This window comes from Hibiscus syriacus, unplaced genomic scaffold (assembly GCF_006381635.1).
Source record: "Hibiscus syriacus cultivar Baekdansim isolate YM2019G1 unplaced genomic scaffold, ASM638163v2 tig00004742_pilon, whole genome shotgun sequence".
NCBI classification, from domain to species: domain Eukaryota; kingdom Viridiplantae; phylum Streptophyta; class Magnoliopsida; order Malvales; family Malvaceae; genus Hibiscus; species Hibiscus syriacus.
Window position 1 is genome coordinate 58,872 of NW_024062026.1, and position 24,982 is coordinate 83,853.

At 36.8% G+C, this 24,982-nt stretch overlaps 1 pseudogene; it reads right to left on the reverse strand.

The window, feature by feature from the left end:
* LOC120196846 overlaps positions 1 to 24,982 on the reverse strand; it is a 49,549-nt pseudogene that overhangs the window by 22,561 nt on the left and 2,006 nt on the right.

The window sequence follows — 24,982 nt, forward strand, 5'->3', positions numbered from 1 at the left end:
AAGAACAGGCATCTCAAGGAGTGCCTGTGCAAGATCAAGATATGTTCTTCAGAACGTTAGACGCTATTCTAACGCGTCTTCAACCTCCTGCTCCACCAACTCAAATGATGAATGTAGCAAAAGAGTTGAGAGGTTTAGGAGCTCTTGAATTTAAGGGAGAAACCGAAGAAGGTCCGGTTGCGGTAGATCTTTGGTTAAATGATTTAAAAATCATGTTGGATGGTCTCTACTGTTCTGAAGTGGAGAAGTTAGATGGAGCTGTCTCGTTGTTGAGGGTTCAGACGAGAATATGGTGGACGAACGTCACCATGAGGATGCCCAGTGACCAATTGACTTGGTCTTTATTCTTAGATGAATTTAAAAACAAGTACATTGGAGATCAATTTATTCGACAGATGAAGCATGAGTTTTTGAATTTGAAACAGATGAGCTGCTCTGTATATGAGTATGAATGTGAGTTCAACAAGTTGAGTAGGTTTGCATCCGAGCTTGTGCCTACTGAAAAAGAGGCTTGTGAATGGTTTGTGGAGGGTTTACGCCCTAGATTGAAAGAAATGCTGATAGTATTGAATTTATCCTCGTTCCAAGAGGTGATCAATCGTGCCAAGGCTTTTGAAAGAGCTCAGAATGAGAGATTCGGGGATTTTAGAGTTCAGACATCGAAGAGATCGAGTGCTTCTTCTAGTTCCACACCATCAAAAAGGGGAAGAGACTCAGGATTTCGATCACAAGCTAGATCAGAATCAGTTGCATCATCTGCTAGGGGAGCAAGTTAGGTAAGACCTAGACAGACGCAGTCAGTGGGATCTGGTGTTGGGAGATCTACTCTGAGTCAAGCGAGACAGTGTCAGCACTGTGGGAAAAACCATTCTGGGGCTTGTCGGATGGCTGCTGGGACTTTTTTTCGATGCGGAGATGCCAGACATTTTATCCGGGATTGTCCATTGATTGTTGGTGAGCCTGCACCATCTGAAAGAGTTGGTTCTTCCTCACAAAGAGGACGAGTAAGAGGCAGAGGAAGGAACCCGTCTGAATTCTCTGCTCAACCTGAAGTTCGATCAACCCCACGGGCGTACAATCTAAAGACAAATGAAGATCGTGATGACCCTGATATTATAGCAGGTACTTTTCAGTTGTATGATAAATTAGTATTGGTACTGATTGATCCGGGTTCTAATTATTCTTATATTACAAGTAAGTTAGTAAAGGAATTGAAGATTCCCTTAGAAGCTACGAGTAATGAGATTATAGTAACAACTCCGTTAGGCCATAGTGCTCGGGTGAATAAAGTCTGTAAGGGGTGTCCCATAAAGGTTCAGGGAATTGAATTCCCTGCTAATCTGATGGAATTACCCTTTGACGAGTTTGAAGTGATTCTGGGAATAGATTGGTTGTTCCGTTACTATGGAGATGTTAATTGCAGATTGAAAAAGATAACCCTGAAAAGTCCATGAGGAACAGAGATAAGTGTGAGCAGTGAAAAGTTTAATCCCTTAGTAAATATAATGTCAGCTAAGAAGCTATTGCTACAGGGATGTCAAGGATTTCTTGCAAATATGATAGATTTAAGAGCTATAGAGAAATGGCTAGAGGAGATTCCAATAGTTCAAGAATTCCCTGAAGTTTTCCCGGCTGAGTTGCCAGGATTACCTCCAGATAGAGAGGTAGAATTTCAAATTGAGGTAATGCCAAGAACCGCTCTAATTGCAATAACACCTTATCAGATGGCTCCGAAAGAATTGCAAGAGTTAAAGAATCAATTGCAATAGTTGTTAGGAAAAGGATTTATTCAACCAAGTGTGTCACCTTGGGGAGCTCCGGTGTTATTTGTTAAGAAGAAGGATGGATCAATGCGTCTCTGTATTGATTACCGACAGCTTAATAAGGTGACCATCAAGAACAAGTATCCCCTTCCGCGCATTGATGACTTGTTTGATCAACTAAAATGAGCTTCGGTATTTTCGAAGATCGATCTACGTTTGGGTTATCATCAATTGAATATTCAGGAGAAAGATATTCCGAAGACGGCTTTCAGAACGAGATATGGTCATTATAAATTCATCGTAATGCCATTCGGAGTAACGAATACACCAGCTGCTTTCATGGATCTCATGAACAGGATTTTTCAGCCCTATTTGGACCAGTTTGTTGTTGTCTTTATTGATGACATACTGGTTTACTCGAAGTCCATTGAAGAGCACAGCACACAAATGAGGCTAGTTTTGCAAATTCTCAGGGATAAAAATCTCTATGCGAAATTGTCCAAATGTGAATTTTGGCTAAACGAAGTAATTTTCTTGGGGCATGTAATCTCGGCAGTTGGGATTAGAGTAGACCCTCATAAGGTTAAAGCTATAATGGACTGGGAAGTTCCAAAGAATGTATCTGAAGTTCGGAGTTTCCTTGGACTCGTCGATTATTATCGAAGATTCGTTAAGAATTTTTCGATGATAGTGTTGCCTTTAACAAAGATGATGAGAAAGAATGTACCGTTTGTTTGGACTTCTAAATGTCAAGAAAGTTTTGAAGCTTTAAAGAGAATTCTGACGGAAACTCCGATATTGGTTCAACCGGAATCTGGCAAGAATTTTGTAGTATACAGTGACGCATCCCATAACGGGTTGGGGTGTGTATTAATGCAAGAAGGGAATGTGGTAGCGTATGCATCGAGACAGTTGAAATCACATGAAAAGAATTACCCCACTCATGATTTAGAAATGGTTGCTGTAGTATTCGCTCTCAGGATTTGGCGTCATTATCTTTATGGGGAGCGTTGTTACTTATATACGGATCATAAGAGCCTGAAATACCTGATGACTCAAAAAGAGTTGAATTTGAGGCAACGTAGATGGGTAGAGTTCTTAAAAGATTATGATGTGATAATTGACTATCATCCCGGAAAGGCTAATGTGGTAGCAGATGCTTTGAGTAGAAAGACGTTTGTAGCTTTACGAGCTATGGATTCAAGATTATCTTTAACGGGAGACGGTGGTCTTTGTGCAGAGTTAACCCATAAACCAGCATGGTTGGAACGAATAGTAGAATTGCAAAGTAAAGATGAAACGTGTTTGAAAAGAATTGAGCAAGTAAAGAGCAAAGAGATTAAAGACTTTGAGATTAAGTCAGATGGAAATCTGTATTGTAAAGGAAGAATTGTAATACCCGACAATGACGACTTGAAGAAATAAATATTAATAGAGGCTCATTGCAGTCCGTTAACGATGCACCCGGGTGGAACCAAGATGTATATGGATCTGAAGGATAGATTTTGGTGGTCAGGGATGAAACGAAGCATCACCAAATTTGTGTCTAAGTGTTTGATATGTCAACAAGTCATAGCTGAGCATCAATTTCTGTCAGGATTATTGCAACCGCTTTTCATTCCTCAATGGAAATGGGAAAATATTACGATGGATTTTGTTTCGGGGTTACCCTTGACTCCGAATAAAAGAGAATCAATCTGGGTAATTGTTGATGGATTAACTAAGTCAGCGCATTTCCTTCCGGTTAGAACGGTTTTCTCTATGGAAAAGTATGCAGAGTTGTATATTAGAGAAGTTATTAGATTGCATGGAGTGCCTGTTTCCATAGTCTCTGATCGAGACCCTCGATTCACTTCTAGATTCTGGAAATCTTTGCATGGAGCGTTGGGGACTCGTTTAAACTTTAGTACGGCTTTTCATCCTCAGACTGATGGGCAATCAGAGAGAACTATTCAGATATTGGAAGATATGTTGAGAGCATGCGTAATGGAATTCAAAGGATCATGGGAAAAGTATTTACCGCTGGCAGAGTTTGCTTACAACAATAGTTATCAGTCTAGTATAAAGATGGCCCCATATGAAGCATTATATGGAAGAAAATGTCGTACTCCATTAAATTGGTATGAACTCAAAGATCGAAGTGTTCTTGGTCCAAATTTAATTCAAGATGTAGAACAGAAAGTTCGAGAAATTCAGCATAACCTCAAAGTGGCCTCTGATCGGCAAAAGTCCTATTCTGATCTTAAAAGAAAGGAGATTGAATTTGAAGTTGGGGATAAAGTATTTTTAAAGGTATCTCCATGGAAGAATGTGTTGAGGTTTGGTCGGAAAGGAAAGTTAAGTCCCCGGTTTATTGGACCATATGAGATTGTAAAAAGAGTGGGACCCATAGCATACCAATTGACTTTACCACCAGAAATAGAAAAGATTCACAATGTATTCCATGTCTCAATGCTTCGAAGATATCGATCGGATCCCTCCCATATCGTAAACCCAGAAGAGATCGAGGTACAACTGAATTTGACTTATGAGGAAGAATCGATTCAAATTTTAGCTCATGAGGTTAAGCAATTGAGGAACAAGACTATTCCATTGGTTAAAGTTTTATGGAAGAATCACAAAGTAGAGGAAGCAACATGGGAGCGTGAGGAGGATATGAGGAATCAGTATCCCCATCTCTTTTCTTATTGAAATTTTGAGGACGAATTTTTCTGAAGGGAGGGAGATTTGTAACATCCTCCATGCCGGGTTAGTGATTAATTTGTAAAGTTTTAGCATTTGGTGATTTAAGTAGAATGATGGAAGAGTTCAATGACTTATTTGAATTATTTTGTGTAGGATTGAATTATAAAGAATGAAGATTAGAAGGACAAAATGGTCTTTTTATAGTAATATAATTATTGGGGTTAGTATTATATTAATCACGTGGAAGAGTAGGAAATTAAAACAAGCTTCCAGAGTCATCTTCTTTTTTCTTCTTCTTCATACGTGAGACCCAAGCTAAGGTAAAATTTTCTTTTTAGTGAATTTCTTGATGAATTTATGGTTGATTCATGACCATTAGGCAATAGTTAAGCTTAAAGGAAGTTTAAATTGTTTTAAAACCTCAAGAGGAGAAGTATATGAAGAATTAAAGAAAGGAAGTAGAAAAGTGAAATCTTAAATTAGAGTTCATAATAAGAATTGGAAGTGAGATTTGACATGTCATCAAGTTAATTAAGGGATATAAAGTGTTAGAATTGGAATTAGAACACCTTGAAATTTTAGTGTGATTCTTGAATGCCATGTAAATGATGGAATTTTGGGTTTAAAGAAGTGATTATGGAATAGAAATGAGTTTAAATAGGTATATGGAAGTTAGGAATATTAAAGGAAGTAAAATATGAAGGTTTAAGCTGAAATGAAGTGATTTTCGAGCTCAAAATAGGATTTCTGGGCTAGGGGAATCGATACCCATTCAAGGGGAATCGATACCCCCTCAAACGAATATGAATTTCCAGAACGCTAGAGGGGAATCGATACCCCCAGGGGGGAACCGATTCCCCCATAATAAAAAAAAAGAAAAGAAAGAAGAGTGACTAAACTATCAATTTCTTAAATTGGTAGGCTATTAGAGGTTAATTTCAAGACTTAGGCATCTGATAATCATCTTGAAAATTTTGCTTATGTAGATATTGAGCCTAATCGAGTTCCGGAACCATTGACAAGTAGGATCAATCGAGGGAAAGACAAAGAAATCTAGGTGAGTGCATATGCATAGCATGAATATGTATTTTATTCAGTTCTAGACTTGTGATAAGTCTAGATTCAATATTTTGATACATGATCGTAGTTCATATGATGATATATGATGACATGAATCCATACCATATGCATTATGGGACATGAATATGAAAGAAATGTTATATGAGTTACATGATAAAGGTATGGAAATAATATGTCTACGTGATATGAATTAGATAAATTGTGAAAGCCCATGTTATGTAAATGAGAACTATAGGTATAGTTGGCATGCCAAGGGTAGAGGGTCTATGTGGTCCTTCGGGACATATATGTATTCTTTAGAACATGTGTGAAGTCTGGTGAGACACATACTTGATCCTTGATATATGTATATGATTCTTAAGGAATGATATGTGGTCTTTCGGAACATATATGTATTCTTTGGAACATGTGTGAGGTCTGGTGAGACACATACTTGATCCTTCGTATATGTATATGATTCTTAATGAATGATATGTGGTCCTTCGGGACATATATGTATTCTTTGGAACATGTGTGAAGTCTGGTGAGACACATACTTGATCCTTGGCATATGTATATGATTCTTAAGGAATGATATGTGGTCCTTATGGACATTATTATATGGCACTACGGTGCAATTCTACGCGGCACTCCGGTGCAATCTACGTGGCACTTAGGTGCAATTATATGAGTTGTGGTGACAACATAGTGCACAACCTCACAATACTCACATACCTTAGGTTCTCTGTATGGTACCATGGGCTAATGAACTTACTAAGGCGAACTTATGAATGTGAATTTGATAAGTATATGTGTAAGAAACATGGTTTTGGTTATTGCATTGTTTACATACATCTTATTACTGCAACCCATCTCATTTTGGCAATTACTTTATATTTATTGATATTATTATTATATTGCCTCACTAAGTCGATGACTTAGCGTGTGAGTGTTTCACACGTAAGATCCGATAAAGTAGACGATCGAGGTTAAACAGCTGGACAACATTACTCCTGCAACTATCAGATCAGAAGCAACTTAATCAGTAGGTCATTTTGTTATGAAAATGGATGTTGGCATGTAATTAAAGAGTTAAGTTGTGTATGCTCTGAATATTTTGGTAAACTTATATTATTATATTTTTCGTAATATAAGTCCAAGTGTTTTACTATTATTTGTAATGAGTTGTGTTTTAAAAGTCAATGTAATATCTCTGACTCGTATCCGGGTTGGGATACGGGTTGGGGGTGTTACAATACCTCTTATGTAAAGATTTCTGTGTATGAGATGATGAACAGTTTTGTTTCATTTATCCATATATGTATATATATCCCTTGTTGTCACCTTTTGAGCCTATAGTATTTTTCTTCTAATTCAACCCTAACCAAGAATTACCCTCCAAACTAGGGGGCAATGTAAAAGAAATCTGTTCACATGAGTGAAGACATCAATCCAGAGGAGATATCAAAAGGTGAATCAAGTGCCAAGTGTGAAAATCCAACCAGAACAAAGAGCAAAAAGGAAAAAAGAAAAAGAAATAAAAAAGCAAAGAAAAATAAGAAAAAGAAATAGCAAAGAAAAAGGAACAAGAAGCACATGTAAAGATTCCATCGAGTCAAATGGCGCATCAAGCTTCAAACTAAGATTGATCAAGCATAATTATTCCAGAATCACTTCACTCGAAGATCATAGAGCATTAAGAGATAGACGCATACGAGCAGATTCAAATTGAGCAAGACAAGATTAAAGGCATCAGAATAAACTGATCCTTGGTTCAATACCCTAAAACACTTATTTGGGCCTATTTATCATTTTCTTTCATAACCATAAACCATGACCCACATTATGTGCCTTAAAAAGTCCCTTCTAATCATACATGGATTTCTAAACATAAGAGACTATCTTCAGATTTCATCCCGTACATCAGGATTAATTTTTTTTCAAAAGGTTTTCTAAAATCTTTAATGCATGATAGAGAAAAATAACAAAGGAGGGTTCAAGACGTAAATTTTGAATGACGTTTTGAAACCAAATGAGGATTTGAGTTAAACCTGAAAAGGCAGCTCGAATATAAAATGGTGCAACTGAAGTAATCGCACAAATTCCTTGATAAGATATTGCACAATGTGTGACCATGAGAGCTTGGAGCCGGCGAACACTTACAGTAAAGAAGTATACAAACTACCCCATCAAATCAGTGAACATGAAAGGAATAAGAAGGCCAATCCATTGACCAAACACAATAACCTGAGACTTTTTTTATCATTTCCATACTTAACCATTTCCCAAAGATAGCTTTGATCTTGACACTTGTCAAATAGCTATAATTTATTGAAGGATTAATAGTGTAATTAATTCTTTGATGTCCAATGAACTCTTGTTTTATGATTCGTCTCAATTATGAAATCGAGAAAGGGACAATATTTTCAAAACTTTTTTATTAAACATTTTCTAAAACTTTTTGATATTTTCATTGTAATATCCTCCATGCCGGGTTAGTGATTAATTTGCAAAGTTTCAACATTTGGTGATTTAAGTAAAATGATGGAAGAGTGTAATGATCTATTTGAGTTATTTGGTGTAGGATTGAATTATAAAGAAGGGGAATTAAGAGGGTAAAAGAGTAATTGAGTAAATGAAATAATTAAATATTCCTTGGGGTTATATTAGAACCCACGTGGGGCATTAGGTTTCCAGAATCCTCTCATTTCTTCTTCCTTCTTTCTTATCTTCTTCTCTTCCTTCTCCAAACGTGGAGCTTGCAAGTAAAGGTAAGAATCTGAACCTTGGTAGTTTCTTTGATTTTTAAGATTGGAAATGAAAGTTTGGATGTTATATAAGCTAAAGGAAAGCTTATATGACATTAAAACAACAAGATAAGTGTTTTAGAGATAGATTTGGAAAATGAGTTTTTAGAAGAAATTTTGATATGGATGAGTTTTTGAAGTTTGAATAAGATTTTTGACTTGTCAATAAGGTAATTAAGAAGTATGAAGTAATAGAATTGAAATTAGAACAAGTTGGAATTGGAGTAAGATTCTTCAATTCTATATGGATGAGTAGTTTTCTTAGTTTTAGAGGTATTGAATGGATAATAATTAGTTTAAGTAAGTGTATGAAAGCTAAGAGTATTAAAGGGAGTGAAATATGTATATTTGAGCTGAAAGGAAAGGATTTTCGAGCTCAAAATAGGATTTACGGGCTAGGGGAATCGGTACCATTCAAGGGGAACGGTACCCCCTCAACGAATATGAATTTCCAGAATGCTAGAGGGGAATCGATACCCCAGGGGGGGAACCGATTCCCCCATGAGAAAAAAAAAGAAAAGAAAGAAAGACTAAGCTATTAATTCCTTAAATTAGTAAGCTATTAAAGCTTAATTTCAAGACATAGACATCTGATGATCATCTTGAAAATTATGTTTATGTAGATACCGAGCCTACACGAGTTCGGGAACAATCTACCAGTAGGATCGATCGAGGAAAAGGCAAAGAAGTGTAGGTGAGTGCATATGCATAGCATGATTATAGAAATATACTCCATTCTAGACTTGTGATAAGTCTAGATTTTATATCTTGTTACATGAGCATATTCTGTATTATGAGACATGACATGAGTTCATATAAAATGCATTATATGGCATGAATATGTGGGAAAAGTTATGAGCTATGTGAAAAGGTAAGAAATTACATGTCTACGCGATATAGACTACGTGAAATGTAAAAGCCCATGTTATGTAGATGAGAACTATAGGTATAATTGGCATGCCAAGGGTAGAGGGTCTACGCGGTTCTTTGGGACATATGTATATTCTTTGGAACATGTGTGAGGTTTTGAAAGACACATACTTGATCCTTAGTATATGTATATGATTCTTAAGGAATTCTATGTGGTCCTTATGGACATCATTATATGGCACTACGGTGCAATTCTACGCGGTTCTTTGGGACATATATATATTCTTTGGAACATGTGTGAAGTCTTGAAAGACACATACTTGATACATAGTATATGTATATGATTCTTAAGGAATTCTATGTGGTCCTTATGGACATCATTATATGGCACTACGGTGCAATTCTACGGGGCACTTCGGTGCATTTATACGAGCTGTGGTGACAGCATAGTGCACAACCTCACATTACTCAGATACCTTAGGTTCTCAATATGCTATCATGGGCCAATAAACTTATTAATACAGATTCATGAATGTTACAGTCATACGCTTACAGGTATGGATATTAATGATGTATACTACATTGATTAAGTACATGTTTGCATCTCATCTCATATGATCATGACATTTTCATTACATTTGCCTTATTATTATTGCCTCACTAAGTCGATGACTTAGCGTGTGAGTGTTTCACACGTAGGATCCGAGGAAATAGACGAGACAGGTGAAGCAGCTTGACAGTATTACTCCTGCAACCATCAGATCAGAAGTAACTTAATCAGTAGGTCATTTTGTTATGTAAATAGCAGTTGACATGCAATTAAAGGGTTAAGTTGTGTATGCTCTGAATATTTTGGTAAACTTATATTACAGTATGTATATTATTGTATTTTCTTAATATAAGTTCAAATATTTTACTATTATTTGTTAAGAGTTGTATTTTAAAGTCAATGTAGTATCTCTGACTCATATCCGGGTCAGGTATGGGTTGGGGGTGTTACATTTAATGGTATCAGAGCTATTGTTTAGCCGATTCTAGGCATAAACCAGAGTCTATAGAGTCTTTAAATGGAATACATGCCAACAAATAGCGAGAACTTCTGATCTGTTATAGTATGAGTATGTTGTTTTGCTAATAGAACAATGTGTTTATTCTTATTAGATGTCCGGACATAATAGCTCCCAAAGTGAAGCGGGAGAAGATAGGCATGCTGAAAGTAGTAATTCACCTGCCCTGGCCAGGCAAGGTGAAGAACAGGCATATCAAGGAGTGCCTGTGCAAGATCAAGATACGTTCTTCAGAACGTTAGACGCTATTATGACGCGTCTTCAACCTTCTGCTCCACTAACTCAAAGAATTAATGTAGCAAAAGAGTTGAGAAGTTTAGGAGCTCCCGAATTTAAGGGAGAAGCTAAGGAAGGTCCAGTGTCAGCGGATCTTTGGTTGAATGATTTGAAAATCATGTTAGATAGTCTCCACTGTTCCGAAGTGGAGAAATTAGATGGAGCTGTATCTTTATTGAGGGGTCAGGCGAGGATATGGTGGACGAACGTCACCATGAGGATGTCAACCGACCAGTTGACTTGGTCTTTGTTTTTAGAAGAATTTAAAAACAAGTATATTGGAGATCAGTTTATCCGCCAAATGAAGCAGGAGTTTATGAATTTGAAGCAGATGAGCCGCTCTGTGTATGAGTACGAATATGAGTTTAATAAGCTGAGCAGGTTTGCAGCTGAGCTTGTGCCTACTGAAAAAGATACTTGCGAGTGGTTCGTGGAGGGCTTGCGCCCTAGACTTAAAGAAATGTTGATAGTATTAAACTTGTCCTCGTTCCAGGAGGTGATCAATCGTGCAAAAGCTCTTGAAAGAGCTCAGAATGAAAGATTTGGGGACTCAAGAGTTCAGACATCAAAGAGGACGACTACTTCTCCTGGTTCAGCACCCCCGAAAAGGGAAAGAGACTCGGGATTTCGATCGCAAACTAGATCAGAATCAGTTGCATCGTCTGCTAGGGGAGCAAGTCAGGAAAGACCTAGACAGACGCAGTCAGTGGAATCTGGTGTTGGGAGATCTACTCTGAGTCAAGGGAGACAGTGTCAGCACTGTGGGAAAAATCATTATGGGACTTGTCGTATGGCTGCTGGGACTTGTTTTCGATGCGGGGATGCCGGACATTTTGTCCGGGATTGTCCATTGATTGTTGGTGAGTCGGCACCATCTGGAAGAGCTGGTTCTTTCTCACAAAGAGGACGAGGAAGAGGCAGAGGAAGGAACCCGTCTGAATTCTCTGCTCAACCTGAAGTTCGATCCACTGCTCGAGTATACAACCTAAAGACAAGTGAAGACCGTGATGACCCTGATATTATAGCAGGTACTTTTCAGTTGTATGATAAATTAGTATTGGTGCTGATTGATCCGGGTTCTAATTATTCTTATATTACAAGTAAGTTAGTAAAGGAGTTGAGGATTCCTATAGAAGCTACGAGTAATGTGATGATAGTAACTAATCCGTTAGGGCATAGTACTCAGGTGGACAAAGTCTGTAAGGGGTGTCCCATAAAGGTTCAGGGAATTGAATTCCCTGCTAATCTGATGGAATTACCCTTTGACGAGTTTGAAGTGATTCTGGGAATGGATTGGTTGTTTCATTATTATGGGAATGTCGACTGTAGATTGAAAAAGGTAACCCTGAAGAGTCCAGAAGGAATAGAAGTTAATGTGATCAGTGAAATGTGTAATCCTTTAGCAATCTAATATCAGTGATGTCTGCCAAGAAATTATTGCTACAAGGATGTCAGGGTTTTCTTGCAAATGTGATTGATTCAAGAGCTCAAGGGAAAAGTTTAGAGGAGATACCAATTGTTCAAGAATTCCCTGAAGTTTTCCCGGCTGAGTTGCCAGGATTACCTCTGGATAGAGAGGTAGAATTTCAAATTGAAGTAATGCCAGGAACCGCTCCGATTGCAATGACACCTTATCGGATGGCTCCGAAAGAATTGCAAGAGTTAAAGAATCAATTGCAAGATTTGTTAGAAAAAGGATTTATTCGACAAAGTGTGTCACCTTGGGGAGCTCCTGTGTTATTTGTTAAAAAGAAGGATGGATCAATGCGTCTCTGTATTGATTATCGACAGCTTAATAAGGTGACCATCAAGAACAAGTATCCCCTTCCGCGCATTGATGACTTGTTTGATCAACTAAAAGGAGCTTCGGTATTTTCAAAGATCGATCTACGTTAGGGTTATCATCAATTGAAGATCCAGGAGAAAGATATTCCGAAGACAGCTTTCAGAACGAGATATGGTCATTATGAATTCATCGTAATGCCATTCGGAGTAACGAATGCACCTGCCGCTTTCATGGATCTCATGAACAGGATTTTTCAGCCCTATCTGGACCAGTTTGTTGTTGTCTTTATTGATGACATACTGGTTTACTCGAAGTCCATTGAAGAGCACAGCACACATTTGAGGCTAGTTTTGCAAATTCTCAGGGATAAAAATCTCTATGCGAAATTGTCTAAATGTGAATTTTGGCTAGACGAAGTAATTTTCTTAGGGCATGTGATCTCGGCAGTTGGGATTAGAGTAGACCCTCAGAAGGTTAAAGCTATAATGGATTGGGAAGTTCCTAAGAATGTGTCTGAAGTTCGGAGTTTTCTTGGACTTGCCGGTTACTATCGAAGATTCGTTAAGAATTTTTTGATGATTGTGCTGCCTCTAACAAAGCCAATGAGAAAGAATGTACCATTTGTTTGGACTTCTGAATGTCAAGAAAGTTTCGAAGCTTTAAAGAGAATTCTGACGGAAACTCCGATATTGGTCCAACCGGAATCTGGCAAGAATTTTGTAGTATACAGTGACGCATCCCATAACGGGTTGGGGTGTGTATTAATGCAAGAAGGAAAGGTGGTAGCGTATGCATCGAGACAGTTGAAACTACATGAAAAGAATTACCCCACTCATGATTTAGAAATGGCTGCTGTAGTATTCGCTCTCAGGATTTGGCGTCATTATCTTTATGGGGAGCGTTGTTACTTATATACGGATCATAAGAGCCTGAAGTACCTGATGACTCAAAAAGAATTGAATTTGAGACAACGTAGATGGGTAGAGTTCTTAAAGGATTATGATGTGATAATTGACTATCATCCCGGAAAGGCTAATGTGGTAGCAGATGCTCTGAGTAGAAAGACGTTTGCAGCTTTACGAGCTATGGATGCAAGATTATCTTTAACGGGAGACGGTGGTCTTTGTGCAGAATTAACCCTTAAACCAGCATGGTTGGAACGAATAGGAGAATTTCAAAGTAAAGATAAAATGTGTTTGAAAAGAATTGAACAAGTAAAGAACAAAGAGATTAAAGATTTTGAGATTAAGTCAGATGGAAATCTATATTGTAAAGGAAGAATTGTAATACCCGACAATGACGACTTGAAGAAAGAAATTTATCAGAGGCTCATTGCAGTCCGTTAACGATGCACCCGGGTGGAACCAAGATGTATATGGATTTGAAGGATCGATTTTGGTGGTCAGGGATGAAGCGAAGCATCACAGAATTTGTGTCTAAGTGTTTGATATGTCAACAAGTCAAAGCCGAGCATCAAGTTCCATCAGGATTATTGCAACCGCTTTTCATTCCTCAATGGAAATGGGAAAATGTTACAATGGATTTTGTTTCGGGGTTACCCTTGACCCCGAACAAAAGAGAATCAATCTGGGTAATTGTTGATCGATTAACTAAGTCAGCGCATTTTCTTCCGGTTAGAACGGATTTCTCTATGGAAAAGTATGCAGAACTGTATATTAGAGAAGTTATTAGATTGCATGGAGTACCTGTTTCCATAGTCTCTGATCGAGACCCTCGATTCACTTCTAGATTCTGGAAATCTTTGCATGGAGCGTTGGGGACTCGTTTAAACTTTAGTACGGCTTTTCATCCTCAGACTGATGGGCAATCAGAGAGAACTATTCAGATATTGGAAGATATGTTGAGAGCATGCGTAATGGAATTTAAAGGATCATGGGAAAAGTATTTACCGCTGGAAGAGTTCGCTTACAACAATAGTTATCAGTCTAGTATAAAGATGGCCCCATATGAAGCATTATATAGAAGAAAATGTCGTACTCCATTAAATTGGTATGAACTCAAAGACCGAAGTGTTCTTGGTCTGGATTTAATTCAAGATGTAGAACAGAAAGTTCGAGAAATTCAGCATAACCTCAAAGTGGCCTCTGATCGGCAAAAGTCCTATTCTGATCTGAAAAGGAAAGAAATTGAATTTCAAGTTGGAGATAAAGTGTTTTTAAAAGTGTCTCCATGGAAGAAGGTGTTGAGATTTGGTCGAAAAGGAAAATTGAGTCCTCGGTTTATTGGACCATATGAGATTGTAAAGAAAGTAGGACCTGTAGCATATCAGCTAACTTTACCACCTGAGATGGAAAAGATACATGATGTCTTTCACGTTTCAATGTTTCAAAGATATCGATCGGATCCCTCCCATATTGTAAATCCAGAAGAGATCGAGGTACAACCGGATATGACTTATGAGGAAGAACCGATTCAAATTTTAGCACATGAAGCTAAGCAATTAAGGAACAAGACTATTCCTTTGGTCAAAGTGTTGTGGAGAAATCACAAAGTAGAAGAAGCAACGTGGGAGCGTGAAGAAGATATGCGACATCAATACCCTCATTTGTTCGTGCAATGAAAAATTCAAGGACGAATTTTCTTAAGGGGGAGAGATTTGTAACATCCTCCATGTCGGGTTAGTGATTAATTTGCAAAGTTTCAACATTTGGTGATTTAAGTAAAATGATGGAAGAGTGTAATGATCTATTTGAGTTATTTGGTGTAGGATTGAATTATAAAGAAGGGGAATTAAGAGGGTAAAAGAGTAATTGAGTAAATGAAATAATTAAATATTCATTGGGGATTATATTAGAACCCACGTGGGGCATTAGGTTTCCAGAATCCTCTCATTTCTTCTTCCTTCTTTTCTTATCTTCTTCTCTTCCTTCTCCAAACGTGGAGCTTGCAAGTAAAGGTAAGAATATGAACCTTGGTAGTTTCTTTGATTTTTAAGATTGGAAATGAAAGTTTGGATGTTATATAAGCTAAAGGAAAGCTTATATGACATTAAAACAACAAGATAAGTGTTTTAGAGATAGATTTGGAAAATGAGTTTTTAGAAGAAATTTTGATATGGATGAGTTTTTGAAGTTTGAATAAGATTTTTGACTTGTCAATAAGGTAATTAAGAAGTATGAAGTAATAGAATTGAAATTAGAACAAGTTGGAATTGGAGTAAGATTCTTCAATTATATATGGATGAGTAGTTTTCTTAGTTTTAGAGGTATTGAATGGATAATAATTAGTTTAAGTAAGTGTATGAAAGCTAAGAGTATTAAAGGGAGTGAAATATGTATATTTGAGCTGAAAGGAAAGGATTTTCGAGCTCAAAATAGGATTTACGGGCTAGGGGAATCGGTACCCATTCAAGGGGAACCGATACCCCCCTCAACGAATATGAATTTCCAGAATGCTAGAGGGGAATCGATACCCCCAGGGGGGGAACCGATTCCCCCATGAGAAAAAAAAAGAAAAGAAAGAAAGACTAAGTTATTAATTCCTTAAATTAGTAAGCTATTAAAGCTTAATTTCAAGACATAGACATCTGATGATCATCTTGAAAATTATGTTTATGTAGATACCGAGCCTACACGAGTTCGGGAACAATCTACCAGTAGGATCGATCGAGGAAAAGGCAAAGAAGTGTAGGTGAGTGCATATGCATAGCATGATTATAGAAATATACTCCATTCTAGACTTGTGATAAGTCTAGATTTTATATCTTGTTACATGAGCATATTCTGTATTATGAGACATGACATGAGTTCATATAAAATGCATTATATGGCATGAATATGTGGGAAAAGTTATGAGCTATGTGAAAAGGTAAGAAATTACATGTCTACGCGATATAGACTACGTGAAATGTAAAAGCCCATGTTATGTAGATGAGAACTATAGGTATAATTGGCATGCCAAGGGTAGAGGGTCTATGCGGTTCTTTGGGACATATGTATATTCTTTGGAACATGTGTGAGGTTTTGAAAGACACATACTTGATTCTTAGTATATGTATATGATTCTTAAGGAATCTATGTGGTCCTTATGGACATCATTATATGGCACTACGGTGCAATTCTACGCGGTTCTTTGGGACATATATATATTCTTTGGAACATGTGTGAAGTCTTGAAAGACACATACTTGATCCATAGTATATGTATATGATTCTTAAGGAATTCTATGTGGTCCTTATGGACATCATTATATGGCACTACGGTGCAATTCTACGGGGCACTTCGGTGCATTTATACGAGCTGTGGTGACAGCATAGTGCACAACCTCACATTACTCAGATACCTTAGGTTCTCAATATGCTATCATGGGCCAATAAACTTATTAATACAGATTCATGAATGTTACAGTCATACGCTTACAGGTATGGATATTAATGATGTATACTACATTGATTAAGTACATGTTTGCATCTCATCTCATATGATCATGACATTTTCATTACATTTGCCTTATTATTATTGCCTCACTAAGTCGATGACTTAGCGTGTGAGTGTTTCACACGTAGGATCCGAGGAAATAGACGAGACAGGTGAAGCAGCTTGACAGTATTACTCCTGCAACCATCAGATCAGAAGCAACTTAATCAGTAGGTCATTTTGTTATGTAAATAGCAGTTGGCATGTAATTAAAGGGTTAAGTTGTGTATGCTCTGAATATTTTGGTAAACTTATATTACAGTATGTATATTATTGTATTTTCTTAATATAAGTTCAAATATTTTACTATTATTTGTTAAGAGTTGTATTTTAAAGTCAATGTAGTATCTCTGACTCATATCCGGGTCAGGTATGGGTTGGGGGTGTTACATTCATACTCTCGAAAATAAAAGAAGAATAAAAAAATGTTTTTCAAACAAGACAATCTCTCTGGAGTGGATCTTGGTTGTTGACTTATGGCTCTCAGACACAAAGTTCATGCTTAGAATCAGTGTTGAAGCAAGAAATTATGAATGTTGGGGCATATTTGGAGATTCAACGTCCTGAAGTAAACGATCAGATCTTCTGAAGGTCTTTCCTCCACATACAGAAGCAAGTAGACTATTGATCGCCTTTGATATGGTTTCTCTTGAAACAAAGGGTTGTCTCGCTCGAGACGAGTTTTCACAAAAACAAATTTTGTCTCGCTTGAGACAGTCTTTTTAAAAACAAATTTCGTCTCGCTAGAGACAATTTTCCTTAAAACAAAATTAATTGTTTTCCCTAAAAACAACTTTCGTATCACTGGAGACATTTTTTTCTTTAAAAAAACAAATTCTAAAATTGTTTCACTGGAAACAAAATTGATAAACTTTGAGATTGTTTCTCTTGAAATAAATTTTGTCTCCCTTGAGACAGTTTCTCTTGAAAAATAAACTTTGAGAATGTTTCCCTTGAAACAAATTTTGTCTCTCTTGAGACAGTTTCTCTTGAAACAAAATCTTTGAATCTGTTTCCCTCAAGATTTGTATCACTTGAGATAGTTTTTGCTCGAAAAAAATACATTTTATTTCACTCAAGAATGTTTTTCTTAAAACAAAATTTGTCTAGCTTGAGACGGTTTTTACTCAGAAAATACATTTCATTTCACTCAAGATTGCTTAAAGAAGATTTTATCTCGCTTGAGATAGTTTCACTCGAAACAAAAGATTTTATCTCGCTTGAGATAGTTTCACTCGAAACAGAAGATTTTATCTCGCTTGAGATAGTTTCGCTCGAAACAAATTTTGTCTCCCTTGAGACAGTCTCCCTTGAGACAGTTTCCCTTGAAACAAATTTTGTCTCCCTTGAGACAAATTCCCTTGAAACAAATTTTGTCTCCCTTGAGACAGTTTCTCTTGAAACAAATTTTGTCTCCATTGAGATAGTTTTCCCTCGAAACAAAAGATTTTGTCTCGCTTGAGATAGTTTCCCTCGAAACAGAAGATTTTGTCTTGCTTGAGATAATTTCCCTTGAAACTGAGGATTTTATAAGAAACTAAGCCTTCGAGGGTTTCTTGATTTTTAAGTCCTTCGGGCCATCCATAAGACCTTCGGGCAGGATGTTTTTAAATGAGGTTTTAGAAACTAAGCCTGATTTTCAGGGGTTTCTTGAGGATTATTTCCAAAGAGTTTTTCAAAAAAGGAAGCTAAGCCTAATTTTTAGGGGTTCCTTGACAACTAAGAAACTAAGCTTGATTTTCAAGAGTTTCTTAATGTGTAAGTCCTCCGGGCCATCCATAATACCTTCAGTGCAGGATGTTTTCAAATGAGATTTTAGAAACTAAGCCTTCGGGGGTTTCTTGATTTGTAAGTCCTCCGGGCCATCAGTAAGTCTTCCGAGCATGATGTGTAAGTCCTCCGGGCCATCCATAAGACCTTCAGTGCAGGATGTTTTCAAATGAGATTTTAGAAACTAAGCCTTCGGGGGTTTCTTGATTTGTAAGTCCTCCGGGCTATCAGTAAGTCTTCCGAGCATGATGCGTAAGTCCTCTGTGTCACACCCCAAGATGGGGTTAGATTTCTTTTAGTTTAAAATATATGAAATGATATGATGTTGGTTGGCTAATAATTATTTTATTAGACCATTAAGTTATTAAATAAATTGAAGATAAGGAGATAGGTTGAATGTGTCCAAATTGTTGGATGAGTGATTGATTAAAATACATGGATTGATTTGTTTATATATATATTTTTTAAATATTTGGGAACCACAACTTGAAAAGATATATTTTTAAATAAGGATAATGGTATGGCAGTGGAATCCATTTCTTTAAGCTTTCACTTTTGCAAGCTTTTGTATCCACTAAATCCCACCGAGAAAGTTGCTTTAGTTTCAATGGACGCAGCCACTATAACCGCTTCATCTCTGCAACTTTCCTCAGATTCCACTTATGGAATTTTGGAGCGGAAGCTATGTCTGCCTCGCATGCAGTCGTTGGACATGGGTTTCTCCCGAGTGATTCTTGAAGGAGACAAAAGGTAGTGCAAGGAGTCTACATGCATGGTATTGCCGCTTCATCTCTCACGATGGAAACCGAGTGGTGTACTTTCTGGTAATTGATGCATCACTGGGACTCTTTGACCAGTTATGGATTTAGGAAGCTCCTAGGGGTGGCGAACTTAGCTATGACAGATCGATGTTGTCTAGAGACCCTCCATAACTTCGCTTTCTTATACCTCGTTCGTGATATAGAATCTGATACAACGACAAAAGATTTTGATCCAAAAGCAAGTTATACACTGAGCCATGCTCTATAAACCATCGTACAAAGAGAAGGAAGTGAGACGATGCAATCACTCGAGCAAGTCCAATGTGACTTTCGGTTCTGTATTGCCATGGGGGCCAATGAATTATCAACTACTTTTGTTTATTGAAATTGCCGCGGGGTCCAATGCATTTTCAATTGTTGCATTTGCCGTGGAGACCATTCCATTATCATTTTATTTATTTATTGCAAACACATGGCTATTCAAATCATTATCAATTTCAATGTCAAAGGTGGGGCCGCATTTATTTGATTTCCACATACAGCTTGGAATTTCGAAGAAGCATATGGTAAGAACTTGGCATTGTCTCCTAGTTTTCATTAGTTTTTGTTTATGGCCCAATAGTGTAAATTATTTCGGTTCAGTCTCTATTTTTAGTGATTAATTATTAAAGTAACCCCACAAGTATTCTATTATACAAATTGGATTTCCAACTTATTATTTAAATTCTAATAAGCTATCTTTATGGCGAAGGAAATTATTTGGCTACGAGTTAGTAATTTTGATGGCCTGGATCGTGAGGAAAATATAGGAAGTTGAATTAAAGATCGAGGGCGTTCGAATGGAATTTAATGGTCGACCAGTATGACACGGAAAATGAGGTAATACTTTACTACCTCTTTATGCTTTATGGAACATGTTGATATTGGTAAATGCATGAATAAGATAATGTTGGTCACTTTTGTGGAGTTGAATAATTTATTCACTCGATATGAATGTGGTAGAAATTCTGTAACTGAATACGGATCGAATGACTAAGATAAGAGATTGATAATTGTTAGAATTAAATTACAAGTTTGTGATTGGTGATAAAGAAATCAGCTCTGGATTTGTAACTTATATTTTATATCATCAAGGGTTAAATGTTAAAGATACTGGGATGAAAAATTATGAGAATACTCCGATATGGTAAAATTATGAAATTACCCTTATGTTGGAAAATGATAAGAATTGCCACTGGAAGTTGGTTAATAACTCTGAAAATACATATTGATCCGATATAACTACTGATGTGCATAAGAAATGTTAGTTTTATTTGGAAATTATGGATAACCGGTTTTAATCCTATGAGAGTTTGTGAAGGAATCATTTCAAAATTAAAGAATGTTCGGGAAAGCAATTGATCATAGGATCTCTAAATTATAATTATTTTCGTTAAGAGCTAATATTGAAATTATCTGGTTAAGAAATTACGAAAATGCCCTTGAGGAATAAAATAGTCTGAATTGACCCTGAATGAGAGAGTACTTTGAGGATTTGTACTTAACTCGATTAAATACGAATTTAATTGTTAAGATCCTGTCTTTGTACAGAAAAATTTATAATATTCCGTTTGTAAAATCTGAGAAGACACTTGACCCGAAAATATTCGAATAAGGAGTAAATACTTGAAGAGTAATTTATCGGAGGTATTCTGCTGACAGAATTGTTCGAAAGGACTGAAGTAAATGATAAGATTGAATTAAATAATAAGACCGGATGGAAGGAAATGATTGAAATATTCTAGAATTATTGACCAAATTACCCTGGAATGGAAATGACTCAAGAATGTCACCAAGCTCAGGAATGAATGGATATACTCAAGCTTTGAAATGAATAGAAAAAAAATGTTAAGCACCAAAATGACCAAAATGCCCTTATGACCTAGAATAAGTAAATGTCTTGGATTAATTAAGAAATCCAAATAAACATGGATGTTGTGCTACCAGTAAAAGTTGTAGAACGCAACTTAAGTGATTAACCAACGTTAGTACTATATCATTACCTGAATGATATAAGTATCACTTGAATGTTTGTTCATCTTCTCAAATTTGGATCGATGATAATTTTGGAAGTACTTGGCGCAACTCAACTCTAGAGCGCATACAGTACTAATAAGTGGGTAGTCATTAGTCAAATCAACCACGAATACCAGAATGACTTTATTATATGAATAAATTGAAATGAAATGAAGTACAACCTGTATTTGAAATTCAGAAACGTCTGAATTATTCTGGAAAACTTTAAAGTAATCGGGATAGACTTGCTTACCAACGAACTAAGTAACATCAATGACTAAGGATTAAATAGGTGATTTGATGAGTTTGGAAACACTGTTGAACTTACATGATGAATTGTCATTATGGGTTATGAGCCATGGATCAAGTACGTCAGTATTTCCTGATATTGTTGAAACGTGGAAATGAAATAAAGACTGTTAGAAGATTTATTCAGTGATGATTATGGGGATGATCTATGGATCTGCACTATGGTATTAAAGAGTGAATATACTGGAAGGATAATGAATTGAATTGTTGACACGCATCAGTTTGAGAGTTGTGTAACTCGAGTTGTTTTGATAATATGATCGATAGTCGTAGATTGTAAATGACTTGAATCTTCGATTCTATATTTCATCTAAAATCACTTCGGTCATGTTTGAAAAGAAAAAAAACAAGTAACGCAGATGGAAAAGATTCTGAATATCTCATTTGGTTCAATTGGGCTGAAATCCTATGAATTTAAAGTATATTCCTGAATACCCCTGATTGTTTGGGTAATGGAATCACTCGCAGTAAATCTGAATTTAGAATTATTATGTATAAAGGTTCCTGAACGTTTTCCTAAAGCACACGAAAATATAGTGGGATTCTAATGTATCAACATTAAATGTCTGGCTAGATCGGTTAGTAATCGATTCTCCTCAATAGGACCTTGTTCCAGGAATTCGTTCAAATTTCATAAGTTTCATGTTATCCAAAATGATAACTACAATGGCCTCTGGAAATACTTGGATTCTCTAGTGTGTTCCCTACTTATTACTGAACTGTTTTATTGGTTTTAATATGTGGTACACCGAATTCATTGGTTATTGTTTTATGGATGCACCAATTTAATGTGACAATTTATGGAATATGGCTGCTATCTAATTTTTGTTTTGAAATGGTATATGATTACCATGTTTTTGGATTTATGGAAATTATGTCACGGTGCAATTGAATTTTGGAATTGAATTACGATGGAATAGCTCTGATCAAGCTAAATGGGCCTAATGTGACTCTTGAGGGCCCCAAGATGTTTCATTAGGTCGGCTTTCCTTTGCTATGTGCTTAGGGTAAGCTATATGGACTTATTGACTTGGGCTTAAGGATACAAGCTTCATAGCCTATCCTTAAGTCGGCTTTCTTTTTGCTATGTGCATAAAGTAAGCTATATGGAAAATAATTTTTGGGAACTACTGATGGTGTACCAGAAAAGGGTTTAAACTATGATTTTCAAAAGTTAAACTCTTTTACGAAATTGTGAGATTTACTGGACTATGATTTGTACCTATTATGATTTTATTATACTGTTGGAACACACTAGACATCCTATTCGATCTCCTGAAAATGTCATACTTTGAAAGGATTCTTATGAATTGAGATTCATGGTTTCTACTCGATGAACTTCTAAGGGAACCCCAAATTATTCTGCAAGCTGGTATACGTATGATTCAATAAGGAAATTATATGGCTTTCCATTTATCTACATGTCATGTAGCATCATCTGGTAGTTCTGTATTACTGAGCTTTCCAAAGCTCACTCTATTACTCACCTTTTCAGGTTAAAACAATTGTACCAGTGCATCTATCGACTTCAGTAAGGGAGTTCTTCCGGCGTGGTTGCAGAGTATGGTACTTGTGATTAGGGGGCATGTAATTGTATTTTGTTTTATTTACAAATCTGAAAAATCTGTTTTAATTCTGAACAATGATAAATCAATTAGTTAGTTACATGTTTTAATAAAAAGTTTTAAATTTTCAGCGATTTTTACAGTGGGTCACTCCGGTGGCCCTAATGTGACACTCCAGATCAGATCGGGTTATCCGCATCGGTCTGAGGGTGTTACACTCTGGGCCATCCATAAGACCTTCAGGGCAGGATGTTTTCAAACGAGATTTAGAAACTAAGCCTTCGGGGGTTTCTTGATTTGTAAGTCCTCCGGGCCATCTATAAGACCTTCGGGCAGGGTGTTTGACATTTTAGATACTCAGTTCATCACATATGGAGTTGAATAAACAACACCTCACTCGAGGGACCAACATTGCCAGTAGAGAATTTATAATGAAGAGTTTGTTCAACCTTTTTCCTAATTCACAACATCTCAAATCAACAACACCTCACTAGAGAGGTTATCATTTCCAGTGGAAAGACCAGGATGAGAAGAACCCACGACTTGAAGAGCTAAAGATGAAGACTCAACAGAGAGAATGAAGCAAGATGACATCATTTGCAGTAAGGACTCGACGATTTCACAGAAGTAGAAGAATTGATGTTCCAGTGAAGAGTTTACAGCGTGACAAGAAGAAACCAAGATAAAAATTAGCGCTCTTTTATCTTCGCTTCATCCCCATTTCACAACAATGAGCAAAGAGGGGCAGCTTTGAGCACCATTTTTTTTTTATTCAAAACCCCACCACCAGCCCATGCTCCACTCACCTGCTCCATACCTTATTGTTTCCAAAGTTGTGCAGTTTCCCATGCATGTGTTGGTCGACCATGACCAGCAGCCCCCATGCCAACACTCTGTCCAGTAGCAGCTAACACACCAACAAATGATGCCTGCCCATGCCGTACAGCTCCCCATGCTGCTCCACCATGTTTTGTTTCTTCCTTTATAGGGGATATATAACCCGAAAAAAACACAATGTAAGGGGGTTTCGATTCGAACATAAAAAATAGGGCTTGTAACCATTCGAAAAAATCAATACACAAGGAAAATTTTCAGATTCAAGCATTTTCCATATGTTTCATTAAAGGTATTTTTATTTACATGCATGCTTCATTTTCGAATAATAAAAAAATTTCAGAGAGGAGATTAAAGTTTACCGTGGTGATAGTCGGAGTAAATCCGGCCACCAAGGTACGGTGGTCGGCCATGGATGTTGTTTCCTCGGCCGAAGAAAAAAGGGGTTGATTTGCACCTCGATTTGTCGGGTCAGATGATGAGAGGTTTTCCGCACCTAGCGAGCGTCGGTCGGAGTTGGAGTGGCCACCAAATCGATGGCCAGGGAGTCGCCGGTCTAAGGCCCCACGGTGGGTGCCGCCATTCTTGTTGAAGAGGGGGGAGAGAGGAGTTTAAGAAAATAGTTATGGGTTTTTGTTTTGGTTTTCACGTGCAGAAACAAGGAGGGGATTACTAAACTTTTATAATTTTTGGTCTAATTCAACATTAGGTCCCCATATTCTAAGGCTTTTTGGTTGGTTAACATATATTAATGGGTAAATCACGTATAAACCCTCAGCTTCAACATGTTTATACTATGATCATTCTTTTTTATTTTATTCTGATTATGCATATTGATTTTATTAACTTTCGAATTTAGTCATTGTATTTTATGTTTATTCATTTTAGTCACTGTTTGGATTTTGTTTTTGTTTTATTATGATTTGGATGTGATATTTG